At 40.1% G+C, this 15,695-nt stretch overlaps 1 protein-coding gene across 4 annotated transcripts in view; it reads left to right on the top strand.

The window, feature by feature from the left end:
- SOX5 (SRY-box 5) overlaps positions 1-15,695 on the top strand; it is a 601,783-nt gene that overhangs the window by 186,086 nt on the left and 400,002 nt on the right. The gene's annotated exons all lie outside the window — the stretch shown is intronic.

The raw sequence follows: 15,695 nt of genomic DNA, 5'->3' as shown, positions 1-15,695 counted from the left end.
GTTCTCTTTTTTTATTAAATCAGAAAGAAATCACCTGTTCTTTTTATCTGAGATAATTGTGCACATTTTGACCCTATAGTAATCTGATACATTTCAGCATAAATGGGATCTTGGTTGTACAGACACAATGATGCCATTCTTTCTCTATTTATGTAAGGATATTGATGAGAATACAAGGTTATTAAGCTGAGTAAAATACTGCTTTTCAGTAGAAAATTCTCTAACAAAGTCCTACCAACAGCAGTACTGGAAAAAGCATAATACCATTTTTAAGTCACAGAACTGGGTCTTGGCAGATCATCACCTTGCCCTGTGCCTGGTGTGGCCACAGCCCTGCTGTGTGACCTAGCACCAGACCTGTGCTCCCATCTGCTCTCTGTGCTCCTGACGCAAAATACACGATGGGTTGGTTGGAAAACACCTGAGATCCTTAGGTGGAAATTACTCTGTAGTTGAACTGCACTTGAATTACACCCCACAGTAGTTAATTTGACTGATAGAACATCTTGCAAATAATAGCTCATGTGTGTGTATATATATATATATATATATCTATAGATCTCCTCACTTTATTTTTGGTCAAAAGGTAGATGAGTTTTTGGGGAGTTTTGCGCAAAAATGTTAATAATTATCATGAAGAGAATTTCATTAAATCCTGAATTCTACCAAAAAGAGAACTTCAGATACTTTTAAAAGAGTAAGTCATTCTGAGTAACTGTAGGTAAACACAAATTTGGGAATTACAAAGGAGGAGCTTAAGAGACATTGCCTGGGAACACAGGGATGGTGTCAAGGCTGCCAGTTATTTGTTGTGCGGTCTAGCAAATAAGATTCCTGATATAAATAATATTCTTCCTGATGATAAACTTTAAATGTGGAGTCTGGTAACCAGAGAATGTTCAGTATGTTTCTTAAACAGTGAAAACTATTCTAAGGGCAGAATGCTTGGAAAAGAGAAAAGGAATTGTGTACCCGTGGGATTATTTGGGGCATTTTCTTGGTTCAATCAACTCTTGAAAGCTGTCCTGTCTTCTTTAAATCCAGGGTGGCAGCTACGGTATTGCTTCGTTCCTGATTTTAAATGCTTTCTGCCTCTACTTTTCAGTTGCTCACACTTAGGTGAAATTAAGAAATCTAACTGTTGGGTATTATGTTTTAAACCTGCTGAAATAGCTCTTCCTGCTTGCATCCTTATGGTCTCATTAAGACGATGCTCACAGCATGCCTGACTCTAGCGAATATTTGCAGACCTCATTTGCCTACATTAGAGACAAAAAGCTTTAAAAAAATCCTTCTTGAGCAATAAATGGTTGAGTTTGTCAGTATCAGTGATCACAGGACTGGTGTCTCCCAAGGCAAGGGCTGAATGCTGTCCTTGGAGTTGAACAACTATTGAAACCGTCCGTCCAAGCCCTTCCCACTGCTGTGATAATACACTAGGTCCCTGGCTTTGAGCTGTGGGTTTAAAGTGTGAGGGCGGCTAAAATCACTGAGAAGTCAAAGTGTGCAGCACTCTTACAGCAAGTCCTGTACATCAAGGACTCATGTAGTCAATACTATCATTCCCATTCGTGCATTTTTAAGACTAATTATAGAGTTTAGGAATTTTAAAATTTTTATTTTAAGGAATTTCATTTTGTTGAGTCAAACTATGATTGATCATCATAAAGCAAGATGTAAGGCCTCTGCAGCAAACCCCAGATTCCAACAAGTGCAAGTCATCTTTGTGGTTTACCTTCATCATTGTGGCTCAACTGGTTTGTTTTCTCTGTGCTCAGACTTTCAGCCTAAGATTTCTGGTCTCTGGGGGATTTAAAAAATCCTTGACCTATTATATAACTCTGAGGTCATGCTTTAATACCAACCAAAATTTCCATTCTCTCTCCACTTCACTTACGTGTTGTGTTGTGCTTTGCCTGCCCACCACAGGTGTCTCATTTCATATTTGAGCTGGTAAGAATATATAATGGATATTTTTTTTTAAAGCATGTTAAAATCACTTTGCAATGGGAGATGTCATATAAATCTACAGTGATACTGATGTTACTTTCTTTTCAGCAAAATGGAACTAGAAATACTAGCAGAAATATTAATCAAAGGTGATGTAACTGTCATGTTAATGAGAAGTGCATGAAGATTACTGAGCTCTACTATAAATAGATAGTAATCTTATGGATTTACAACCCTTATTTACTCTATTTAAATTCATGGCCCCAAAGAACTGGGCCCGAAAACTTAAGATGAGAGCCTTTCCCTGGGAGCTATTGAATTCTCCTGACAAAACAGCTTTTAGAGGATAGTAGCAGTTTACATATGTATAACATTTTTCATTGTATTTGAATCATTTTGCTGCTCTTGTGAAAATAGAGAAGAAATTAAAAAAATTAAGTCTTTGTTAGAGGGATAGTTTTCTTGTTTAAATGTCAAAATAGAATTACCAAATTTTTAGAGAAAATTTGGATTAACTTTCTTGATAGAATCACTAATGGAAGTGAAGAAAGAGATAAAAGAATTTTTTTTATTGAGAGATGGGTAAAGTGCCTCTTCATCTGATTTTTAAAAATTATTATTTATTAAACTGTTCATATTGCAAAGCTCTGATTGGAAGTTTATAAATTTGTGCAAAACTGTTTCCTCTGTACCTTAAATTTTTTTGGTTGGTTTGGTTTTTTTTTTTTTTTTTTTTTTTTTTTTTTTTTTTATCTTTTGAGAAGTTCATCCCAGACATCCTGGAGAAGAGGAATACAGAAAAATTCCTAATTTGTCTGTGTTCAATTTTGAAAAGTTTTTGTTTCTTTGGATAATTGTCATCCTCACCTTTTGAAGCAGTAACTTGAAATGTAATAGTAGCAGGTCTTTGAATGGACATGTAACTTCTATTTCAGGAATGTTCCCTCTTCTATTCCTATGAGCATATAATTTATTTTGACCCCTATTTTCAAATGTTCGTTCGAGTTTCCCAGATTTTTGCAGACTAACCTTGAGTGCATCCATTCTTACAAATCTTGCTCAAGCCTTACATGAAGCACAATACTGATATTTTTATCTCCTCAGTCTCCCAGGGAAGTGGGTCATAAGCCATGTCATTCTTAGTTTGAGTAGTTAACCAAATTTCAGCCATGTCATTCCCAGGTAGCCGCTACAATTACGCAAACTGTTTACAGTTTCCACTTGTTCCTAGACTAGATGTACGCCCTCCACACACTAGAAAATGCAGTTGTGCTGAAAACAGTGTTTGCTGGTTTTTGAGATGTTGGCTTTGCAACTCTCATCATTAAGTTGCTGCTGCTATCTTCACATTCAGCCTTTTGTTTTTATGTGCAACATATATCACTGAAGCAATTCTTTGCAGCTGTCCAATCGCTATTATTTCCATTAGCTGGAAAACTTATTGAATATAACTGGATGGTGATGTGCTTCTCCTGAGTTCTCCTTTTAGTAGATATTGGAGTATTATATGCTCTGTGTAACAAATCTGTCTCGCTTTTTATCAGGGTGCCTTGTTCAAAGATTGCTGGGGTCTGGCACTGCCTGGCTAGTGAGGGGACCAAATGGGAGAGCAGTGGCCAAGACTTTTGTGTTTCCTTTTCGCTTGAATTACCAGAAATTCCATGAGCATTGGCACCATTCATATTACTGTGGGGAGCAGTGCATGTTAATGCTACACACAGAAGAAATTAGAGAACGTTTAACCTAGAACATTTCCCTAATGGTGTGTGGGGGCATTTCCAATCTATTGACTTAGGACAGAGGAGCTGTTATTAGATGCATCATTCTTGAAGATATCAGTGGGTGGTGCAAAACAGGTTTTGTCTGTGTGTTCATTTAGATCATTGAGTTTGGGGCAGAAAATTTCCTACCTGACCACTGTCACAAGATTCCCTCTTTGTGTGTGATCTCCTGACTCTTTTTTTTCCTCCTTTTATATGAACTGAGACATTTAACTAGAGAGTGCTTCATCTTAGGTTTCCTGTTTCTAGTCCACAATCATAAATTTTAATAATACTTCTGGAATTTGCTAGGTACACTCACTGAAAATTCCAATTCATCTCTTCTCCATCTTCATTTCAGCTCACTGTTAGGAAGTTAGGAAAGCCTACTTGCATACTCCCTAAAAATGTTCACTTCCACTTTATTCTGTGTGTCAGTGCAGATATAATTATCTACCACAAGTTAAGGTTAAAGTTTAGAGGTGGTCACAGGTTGGTTTTTTTTAATCTATAAAACTTATTTTCCTCTGGAATTTTTCAAGTGAAACCATACGTTTCTGTTGGAATATGTCAAGTCCAATGAAACTTCTGTGAAGAAAAGTTTCTTATCTCCAGGTTCTATTTTCTCATCAAAACCAGATGAGAAAATCTAAGTAAATTATTCTAATCCTCTGAGAACTCACTGTGGCTTTACTGATCTGGCTAAATTCTTGCCCTACCTGATTTAAACTTTAGAAGTGCTTTTTGTTTTCCTTCATACCAGATAAAAGCCTTTATCTCTCATTTGTTTGGCTGTCTGGCTGTAGTAGAACGGACCAAGAGACCCAGCACATGCTCCCCGTGTGTGAGATGGGTAAAGGCCTTCATCTGAATCAATTATGGTAGAAAGTTAAAGGTTCTGTTATGTTCAAAGTGAGTTCTCTAACTGTTGCTGCCAGGGCAGTTGATTAATCTGGTTGCTTGTGTGTCTTGTACTTTTAACGGTGTTGGTGTTTTCCCATTTTGGAACTTGAAAAGAGTTTGTAATCGCACAGGTTTTTTTGAAGAATGGGAAAGCTATTCCCTGCTTAGCTGAATTTGAGAATTCTGAGAAAAATTGTGTGCAGGTCTCTTATGTACTGTAATAATGCATGGACCTACAGAAAAAGAGTTGGTTTGTTTGTTTGGTTTTGGTTTTGTTTTTGTTTTTGTTTTTTGGGTTTTTTTGTTTGTTTTTTTTTGTTTGTTTTTTTTGTTTTTTTTATTTGTTGCCAGCATAAACAGGTGCTTTGTCCATAGAGGATTGTGATAAGAGAGCTGGCTGCTATAAACTGTCAGGGGTTGCTGTTTCATATGCAATCAGTAGTGGGCTTCTCTTTTCTCATAGGATTTTTGGTAACAGTAGTAGCAGGCGAATCATCTAAAGGTCTCCGGTTGTGTTCCAAGAGATGAAAGTTCAGAAATGTGATAAATCTTGAAGTATTTATTTTGGAGCGATGTTACTGTTTTTATGATAGTATCAAGCCTTAATATAGGGCACCTTTCATTCTATAGTACTCCAAGGATTGCATAGAATTGTTAGAGATAAAAAGCTCCCCTTCATGTCCCTTCTTGCACACCAGTCACACATCACCCAAAAAAAGTGGGGGAACCCCAAATCTTTGGGCAGTGATTGTCTCCTTCAGTGAATTTATTCTGGTTGCTTCAATTCCTCTCTGTCAGTCTCCCCGGAAAGTTGTGAGGAGGAAGAAGAAGAGCTCAAAGTTTTAGGAAGGAAGCAAAATTACTGTAGTGAACTCCCATATGCCAACAAGTTTCCAGAAACCTTCCTATCCCATTGGCATAAAGCTGTGTGGATTTGCAGGGACCATGAAGGTGAAAGCCAGAAGCACTCAGGCCAGCAAATATTCTTCTCAAAACCATCCATATATCTAAACAGGATTTAATGCTTGCAAAAAGCAGGATTCACTGCTGTGATGTTGAAGAGCTTTGGGAAAAGGAGGAAGCATGTTAGAAGTAGGGGGCAGGGAGAGCTTTGGTGAGCTGCCAATTTCTAGGCACAGACTCCTAAAGAAAGATTTCTGGTTTATAACCTACGTGGCAAACACATAGATGAAAGCAAGCAACAGTAAATTAGTTTAAAGTGCTGGGATGGTATACAGGTTTATGTTACCCCATTTTGAATGGGGTATTTGGTGTACAGCACCAATGTAAGGCATGTAAGACATGAGTAAATTAGACGGAGTAACACTTGCTAGAAATAGAAGTAAAAATATGCCAAGTAAATCACTCAGTGCCGGAACTATTACAGACTGCACAAAGGACCAAAACCAATTCAGTTAATTATGGAATATTTCTTTAGGTGGTGTGGTGTTCACTTTAAGTGGGGGAAGACCAATCGGATTCACATTTCATGCAATCATAGAATGACAGAATAGTTTAGGTTGGAATGGAGCTCTGGAGAGACGTTTCTAACCTCCTACAGCAGGACGTCCTGTTGCCTTTTGAACGTTTCCAAGTGTGGAGACTCTACAGCCTCCCAGCTCAGATGCTGGCAGAAGTGACCATCCTCATGGTAACAAATGTTATACTCAACTGACATTTCCCTCACCTCCTGTCCTACTGCTGTGTGTCTCTGAGAAATTTCTGGCTTTGTCTATTCTCTCTAAGGTACTTAGAGAAGCTCTTCTTGCAGCTTTCACTTCCTTTTCTAGTTCCATCTCCAGCTGAACTCTTACATTTCTAACTCCCTGTGTTCTTGGACAACATCTCAATTTGTTCTTTGTACCTTCTTCCATTATCTATAGACTTTCTTTTGCATTTGAGCTAGCTGAGGAGTTCTCTGTCAGCCATACTGGCCTTCTGCCACCCTTGTTTGACATCCTACATGTAGGGATAGACTACTTCTTCTTTTGAGGAGATTGTGGTTTGGAAATCAAACAGCTCTTCTTGAGCCCCTCTGCCTTCCAGGGAAATCTCCCTGGGATCCTGAAAAGCAAATCCCAGAACGATCTGAAATCTGCCTTCCTGGGGTCCAAGCAGTGGTTGAGCTATGTCTTCCTCACTCGCCTCAGAAGCTTAAAATCCTGAATGTTCATCCTGTCATATTCACTGTGACTTAGGTTCCCCTTGACTTTCACATCCCTCACTACTTCTTGATGCTTCTTGAGTAAAAGGCTCAGCAGAACATTTTCCTTAGCTGGATTATCCATTTCCTAATTAGTTCTTTGGATGTTTTGCAGAAAGTTTCAAAATATGTCCCTAATGGTAAATACATTTCTGAGAGAATCAAGGACCTTATTCCAGTTTAAATGATTTAATATTTGCATTGTGTGGTTATAAAGTGAATCAATAAAATAATGCACAACCTCCATGTGTGGCAGTGCTGAAATAACCTATAGATTAATTAGGTTTAGCAGAAGAGTCTGGAGGGTTTTAGTTGTTGGAGAGTTTTGCTTGTTTTGTTTTGTTTTTCTCTTGCAGGGCAGAAAAAAGGTAGGCAGACCCTTTTTGTCTTTCTTGGACAAATGTTCTCACTTGAGTTTAGGCATATGAAAGTTAGATAATACAAAATATATGTGATGTACACATAGGTGTAAAGGCAAAAAATATTCCCAGTCATGGGGGAGTTGGCACTTGGATATCCTACAAAAGCCACTACACTATAACCACATGTTTAGAGTCTCTGTTGCAGATTATCTCTTCCAGAGCATAGCTGCTTTCCATGGAATGTCTTTGATGCACTTGTGCTGTGTTGGTCAGCCACCTTATCTGTGTGGTGTGTGGGAGCCATAACAATATGGAATACGCCAAGGTTTTAGATCCCTGCTATTGTGCTAATGTTTGCGTTGTGGTTTTTTTCTGCATAATCTTTCCTGCATCCACTGCTCACTGATTTGATAACACCTGTGTGCTAATAGACTTACAGAATTAGTGATTAGCAAAGGTGTCTTTGTTTTACACTCTCTTCTCTCTTTATGCTCTATTAAAGAGGATTTTAGTACAGATGTTGTGACTTTTTTCCTCTGCTTCCTCCCACGCCATAAGAGAATATCAGCCTGTGAAGTCTTGCTTTGTTATTACATGAATACAGACAAGGGCATTCCTCTTCTAGACATTAAATGAAAAAAATTAAACATGTAAGAAATCTTTCTCCCAGAGTTTCAGGAGAGAGCACGCACTTTCAAGGAGACTAACTCAGTCTCTGTAAACAGTAAAGGTTCCAAATGCAGGTATAGTTCAAGGAAGCAATCAGATATGTTTATCCAGCTCCTTAAAGTTTGAAGTATGCCGATAGAGAATGCTGGCATAAGATTCCTGTCACAGGGAATTTCTTGTTCCAGTTTCTGAAAACTGAGACCTAAAAATCCTTTGGTGAAATATTTCAGGGTTTAAAAATTTGTACTGAACTAAAAAGTTACTAATTTATTTTGCTAATCTTAGCCAACTAATGCATTCACACTGTCAGTGTTCCTGAGTAGAAGTAATACCTTAACTCAGTCCTTAATGCAGCCGAAATTCCAAATTGTGCAAGTAAATGTTACTTGTTTCTCACTTGCTGGGCAAAGCTCATTCTAGTTATGCATTCTTAGGGATGTCGTCCCAGTGTGCTAATGAGGGGTTAAACTAGCAACAAACTTTTCCATCATCTGGCTATCCCTGTTGTTAAAGGGATGTAAACTGTACTGTGAAGTAAACCCATCTACAACTGGCACACGGCAAGAGAACAACGCTGCTCGTAAGACGAAGTGTTGGTACACCACAAGATTTGAACAGGAACTCAGAAGAAGTAGTGAAGTTTTAGCTATTTTAACATTTTGACCTTTTTCAGAAAATGAACATATTCTCCAAAGCACAGAATATGTTGAATCAGCAGCAGGCGATGTGAAACCAGATTGTGATGTAATCTTCAAGAAAACCATATTTGTAATAAGGTTAATTAAATTTGCTGCAAGCTTGTGACAAGCATGCTGTAAGTTTGCCAGTAAATCTGGTCTTGCTTTATCAAACTGAAGGGCAAGAATTAAAAAAAAAAAAAAGAGCGAGAGAGAGAGAAAAGGGGGGGCGGGGCAGGGGGGAAGAAAAAGCTTCCCTTTTCCAGAACAACTAGTGTGTAGCCAGAGGACATGCAGACTGGCAACAATAACTAATACGTTATGAGAGGTTGAACAAGTTTAAATGGGATTTGTCTCTGAACTGAAAGGCATATTGTAAGAAATTTCTTTGTCTCCTTGTGATGCTGTTAAATTGAAAGCACGATGGGAGGCTTCAGTAGAGGCAACAAAGGTTGAAATGATAGCCTGCTGTTTGCAGCAAGCATCATGGCTCCACTGATGGTCCAGACATCTGGTAACAACAGCCACTCCTTGTCAGGTTTTGCCCCTCACTGGGCGCCTGAGCACTTTGCACTGTTTAACTCATCAGACTCTTCTAGCTCAGTATGCTCTGCATCAAGAATGTTTATGTAATAAAACAGAGCTAATTAAACATTTCAAAGGGAAACATTACTTTAACTCTAATTAGATATGATTACAGTTTCCTTATGCCTGTGCTGGATTGGTACTGCAGCTCTCTTCTTTCTCCTTCTTACTGAATTCTGCAGCATTTTTATTTCAAAATAATTTTCGCATCTGTTTAAATAGGCTTTGTGTTCCCCTTGCCCAGAAATGAACTCAAAATCTTTGAGCCTAGGTCTCTGTATTTAAAGTAACAGCATATGACCCCGAGACACATGAGGTAAGTTGATATCTCAGGCAGTCAGGGAAATAGGAAAAGCCCTGTTGCTTGAAACATTTAAGGGTATTCCAGACAACCACCAGTGCTGGCAGGTGGATTCGTGCCATGTATGAAGCATCTACTTTCCAGCTATTTGTGCTGTGATTCAAACTTTTCATAATTATTAAATCTAGCGCAAGTGGAGCCAGTCAGGTACCACCAAGCTGTTATCGCTTGCACAGATGGATGCAGGTTCTGTGACCTTCCTGGAAGTCCACAGTTAAGCAAGGCAGTTGTCACAGGCAAATATAAAGCATATCCTTCTGTATGTATTTAATCTAGAAAGATAGCATCTGACAAAGCTTTGGAGACACATCATGTCAGGATACTAAACATCCAAATAGCTGAGAAACAAATACATAGGGAAATCAAAAAGAACAGGCTAATGGCAGTAATAATCAGTGAATATTTTGTCAGTTAAGCAAATGCTGTATAACTTGTTTAGTGTTTTCTAGTTTTTATGACAGAGCCAGTCTGCAGATCATATGGGAGAAGCAGACTGAATATAAGAACCCATCCTTTCTTTGTCATCCCTAAATCCAAGTTTTTACGAGGAATTTCTTCAGCTAAAGGACGTTCAAATGCAAGTTTACTTCGGCTTTTCTTTTGGTTTTCACCCTACCCAAGAATTTTTTAAACTCTACCTTGCATTTCAAAAAGAAAAAAAAAGGAGGAAAAAAAAAAGAAGGCAGGCTTTCATTCAAACTGGTTCTCTGCAGCCCTAATTAAAATAGACTTCAATGAGAAGTTTTCTTTTCCTCTTCCAACTGAAGCTTAAGGGCATAGTTCTAGCTGGAGAGTATATTGTGTTCATTTTACTGTTTGAGTGGTTTGGTAGAGAAGCTGTCTTTCAAACGCAGTGACTACTACGATGCCTCAGGACTCAGCTGTCACATCAAGGCTGTTTTCCACATATATGTATTATATAATGTGCATATATCATCACCGTCAGGTAGCTGAAGTTTGCACATCTTAACATGGAAGCAACTCACTCTCACATTTAAGAAGTTCTCTCTACAGTGGGATTAGAGGTAAACGTGTCTTATTTTTGAAAGGGAATAATGACATGGGTTGTCCCTTTAGAAAGAAAAGAATGATGCAAATCGAAACACACACATATAAATCTGTCTCTCCATAAACTGAGCTGCAGTTCTGGTGCAGTATTCTTTCCTTTGTTCTAGGGAAGCTGAAGGGGGGAATTATTTCCTTTAAATGTTACAGTCAACCTAAACAACTGCAAGTTAGTAGACTGAGAGCCGCACTGGAAAAAGAAACCTCCCATTTAGCCACAGAGGAAATCTTCCATTTAGCTATTTAATTAAATAGGAAATGGCAGTGCATAGCCCAGTCATTGTCTCAGCCCTCATGGAGAGGATCAGAAGAAGGTCAGGAGCTTGTTCATTTTCCATGCCCACGGCCTCAGTCCTGAGACCACCAGCAAGGATGGCCAATTAATACCAAGTGCTTTAGGGGGTTTTGGCTTGTGAGGTGGTTTTTTTTTTTGCCCACTAGGATCTAGGCTGAGGTTGCAAATTCATTTCAGAGAAGCTGCTACACAGTAGGTGAGAAGGATTTCAGTCTCTTCACCTCTGAGTAAGAATGAGATTTGTTAGTGAAAAGTGAAATACTGGTGCCTCGTGGGTTTTTTGCAACTAGTGCTGCCACACCACTGAAAGATACTTTCTCGAAATCTGTCAAGTTTTAGTTTCAGAATTCAGTCTTGCGGTGAATGCACTGAAAATACAATGTCAAAAATGCAACACTGAAAATCTCCGTATTTCCTCAGCTTCAAAGAGCTATATTCTAGTTTTATTGTCATACTCATTTTCTGAATCACTGGTACCTCTGAGGAGTCTGTACAAAGCGATCTCTGCTTACTTGTAACCTTTTTTAAACCTTTCCAAAACAGCGTTACTGCTGCTGGGCTCCTTTTGCTCCATTCCATTATCTCCGATTATTAAAGGCTCAACTTGGGGCAGTGAAATTCTGGCAAATTTGAGCACTGGGAGCAGCTGCAAGCCAGGCAGCACACTGATAGTGTGAGCATCACCTGTAGCGGTCTGCCTGGGATAGTATTTATGGTGGTATCTCCTGGAGATTAGACTGACAACCCCAATTTGTGTTGTGTGCGGTACATCACCCAGCAGATTTCAAAGCACAATACTTTTTTTGCTCGTAGTTGACCTCAGCTGGATTCACTCTCTCTGAGAATTAAAAGTGAGTGATGTTACTGAAGACGGATGCCTGTGTTTTGCTGGCTGCTGGCCTCTTCTTGCCTGATCCAGATGCCAGTGCTGGTGCTTGTGTTGCGTCCCTGCCGTGGCAGCCAGGTCTGGTGCTGCAGATCAGGGCTGGCATGTCCCCGGGAGAGTTGCATAAACTTGAATGTTCTGGGCTGCATGTTTGGGAATCAGTGAAGTCTTGGGCAGATAAGTGAGAGTTTAGGAACCTGTCCAACTCCCACAACAGCTACTCTTCTGTTGACTTCAGTGGGAGACGGGTTTTCAGTGCTGTTCTCAAAATGTTGTATGATTGCAGATGAAAAATGGTTGGCTATCTGTGGCTGTGTTTTGCTGCCTGTAAGGAACTTAAAAACTTATTTTGAACAAATGTGGGATTGTAGAGATAATACTGACTTCTATGTGTATTGTCTATCCTGGAAGGAAAGAAAATGTTGTGAAGACTTGTAATACACACAGGTTTTTGGAGGAGCTGGCTTGCCTTTCACCCTGCAGTGTGAGTCACTCACTGGTGGCATGTGGCTGTGCACACACTCTACTGTACACACACACTATGCATACATATGTTCCCAGTTTTGGTGGTGGTGAGCAGAGGTTTGGAGATAACTGGGATTTTTTATTAAAAATAATTAAGTTTTCAGAGAACCATCTGACTGTAAGTGTAAGAAAGGCAGAGACAGTGTGTGGTAGCTTAATTTGAGCAGAGCATAAGGTTAGCTGCTATCTTTCATTGCCCACATTTAAAAACAAGTTTCAGGAGCCCATCTTTACAGCTAACCTTTATATCACATTTAAATTCCCTGTTGGAAAACTCAGCTTCACTTATGAATGTATCTAAATGACAAATCATTGGAAATTCAAAATGGAGGGAGCATGAGGAAGATACACAAGTGCAGGCAAGCAGGGCAACTCCAGACTCGGCCGAGGGAGCACGTATGTAGGTTGGGTTTGTGTGGATGAAGCCTGCACTACAGTCTGGGATGTTGGTATGCTTACACGGGGATTGTCTTGGTAAGATGAAAAGAGATGGTGATCTGTGGATTGCTTCTTCACTTATCTTCAGGGCTGCTGGGCTCTGCCCAGCATCCCAAAGGGTGTGGGATCAACTGCCATCCACCCTCTCCATGAGTTTTATTTCAAAATCCACTGGCATCAGCTGCAAGTGGCAGGAAGTGGCATGGCTGTACCGAGGCCCTTCACAGCCCCGGACCCAGCCCTGCTGGCCAGCAGGAGCTGGGGAGATGATGCCAGGACGAGCCTTCCTCCTGTCAGTGCTCTCACAGGATGGAAATGCAGCCTGACAAGTCTGAAGCTGTGCACAGAAAGAGATAGATAAACTCTGTTAACCACAGAAGCAGGTTTTAAATACATTAAAATATTTTATCCCATTATTTGTTTTGACCAATTGACCACAATATTAAAAATTCAATCATGGAGCAGCTGACAAGTGCAGTTGCCTAATTTTATTTAAGGGTTCTCCCCCCCCTTCCATTTTTCCATCCTGTTAACGCTGCTGCCTGTGCCCAGACAGTAATGGGCTTCTTGTATGCCCACGACTGTTATGATCATGTAAATTTATTGGTGCTTAGAAGAAGCGAGCTATTAAAACATTACAACAACCATTACAGCCAGGCTCGTGTTGGCTTTCGCTCCCAATGAACATATGCTTCCGAGTGAATGCCTAAACTCTTATTTATGGATTTAATTTAATATGCGGAAAGAATTCAAAATTAAATTTTGTGTCTGCCTCCAGAGAGTGTCAGTGTATAATAACATGGTAATTTTTACACATCTTTATGAGAAATGGGAAAATTAATTCTTTCTGACAAGTTGTAATTATTCGACTTGGAACAGTTGCAGCTGAGCAGTTTGCATGCCTGTTGTCTGTTATTGCACAGTGTAAGGGGAAAACGTGGGGATGGAGATATATTGTGTGTCTGAGAGTTTCTAATAGCTTCTGACATTTTAGCCCTGCATATTATCAGGGTGTTCTTTAAAGGAGTGGGCACTGTAATCTGCTGCCTAGCCACGGACACATATGTAGCAGTGACTGGAGATGGGGTAGAAAGGATTTTGTTCTGTCTGAGGGTGAGGCAGGAGCTCTGTCATTAATTTGCAAATGGTTAAAGGAGAAAGTGTGGTGACATTCTTTGTACTCTTTGACCTCACAATTTTTTCCCCTTTAATGAAGACACAGGTGGAGGAAAAGTGTTTGTTTCAGCTGCACAAGCAGAGCTCTCCTGCTCAAGTGTGTCCTTTTCTTTTTGAGAGTTGAAGGCACTTAGCACCTCTCAACCTCAAGGGACTGGCTCCCCAAAAAGTTGAGTTGTCTTTTACAGTAAGAATATTTAAAAATAAAACACTCCTCTTCTTGAAACATGAGCTTTCCTGACAAGTATTTTCATGAGGGTAACTTTGTTCTTAGCTAACTTAACTTCTGTTTCAGAGTTTCTGCTGAAAGGTAGGACACGTCCGTGAAGCACAAGCCTGAAGCATCACTGGATGTATTAGATAAAAAGGAAATTTATTCAAGTGAATGAAGTGTGTATTCATGTCTTTGAAGGCAAACCTGGCAGTAGTGGGTGCTGCATTTTTTTTGTCCTCCTGGAATGGTCCCTTTGGGATAAACACATACTAAAGGCAATGCTTAGAAAACATTTTATCAGGCACACATTAAAGGAAATAGAAGTGCCACAAATGAAAAAACACTGTGCATACTTTCATTCCCAGTGATTTATCATAGTTGTGCTAGCTAGAAGGGTGCTAATGGTTTAGAAGGTGCTACTCCTTCCTGTAAGACACTGAAGAGGTTTTGTTGTTGTGGGTGCTTGGCATAGGAAGATACCATGGTTTAGAAACATAAATTTATCCGAAGTGCAGCGTGCTAGCTTTGATTTATGTCCTGGTTGCAGCCTGGGTTATTGCTGAAGGTAGGTAAATAGTGCACAAACCAGTGAATTCTCAACTTTTGGGGGTTTGAAAGCATTTACCTTGAACCAAAGAATAACTCAGCTTCTAAGGCCTTGGGAGTCCCACTGTGTCCACTGGACCCCTTGGCCTGGTAAAACACCTGCAGCTCTGCAGGAGGATGCAGAGCTACTGCAGCACAGTGGAGCTCAGCTGGGATCTGGAAATTGCTGGAGGAGACTGGGCAATGCTGCTGGTTTCATCCAAACAAATGCCTTTAGGGGCTTTGGTCATTGTGTGGGTGTGTCCAGGGGGCTCTTGTAGAAGGTTATATAAGAGGGACTGATGTAAATCAGATTCATTGGGATTCATGCCGAGATCCCTCTGGGGGCATCGCTCATTTTTAGACTTGCTGCATAGTGGGCTTATTAACAGACCTTGAAGTTAGCAATGGTAGTGGAGCAAATGCAGCCCAGCTGGCACAGCAAGAGCATGGGCTGCATCCTTAGGGAATTGCTCATCTCCCTGCCAGGGTCACCTGTGATCGTGGGAGAACCACCTTGGCAGCACATCGTGGCCTCACCTGACCTGGAATCAGGGTGCCTTTCCTTCAAACTCAACAGTGTGAACCTTGACTCTGATCCGGTTGTTGGGACTCCCTATTAATCAATGGGGAGAGCAGGCAGTTTGGAAGTTTGTCCAATCAGCACTGGATGCTAAAGCAGCCCAGGCGAATCGTACACAGAATGGCTTAGTCCACTACCCTTTAACTCCCTGCGGAGTTAGAGTAAGGTAGGAGTCAAATGGATCCTTATTGAGGAACCACAGAAAAAGTTGAAGTTTCCCTGTAAAGTTGTCACCTCTATTTTTGTTCATTTTTTGAAACCAGTGAAGGTTTTATTTTTCATTGCAAGTGAGTCAAGCATTGCATGAAGAGAGAGTTTCTCTTCTACATGCATAATAAATACCCTCCCAAAAAATCTATGTTGGTATGAGGACTACTCCCTGGCAAGACCACATGCAACTCTTGGGGTGTGCCTTCAGCTCTTAATTTTTCTTTCCTTCCAGGAAAGGCTGTGGCTCA

The sequence above is a fragment of the Corvus brachyrhynchos genome, unplaced genomic scaffold (genome assembly GCF_000691975.1).
Source record: "Corvus brachyrhynchos isolate BGI_N302 unplaced genomic scaffold, ASM69197v1 scaffold246, whole genome shotgun sequence".
NCBI lineage: Eukaryota > Metazoa > Chordata > Aves > Passeriformes > Corvidae > Corvus > Corvus brachyrhynchos.
This window is presented reverse-complemented; position numbering and strand designations above follow the sequence as displayed.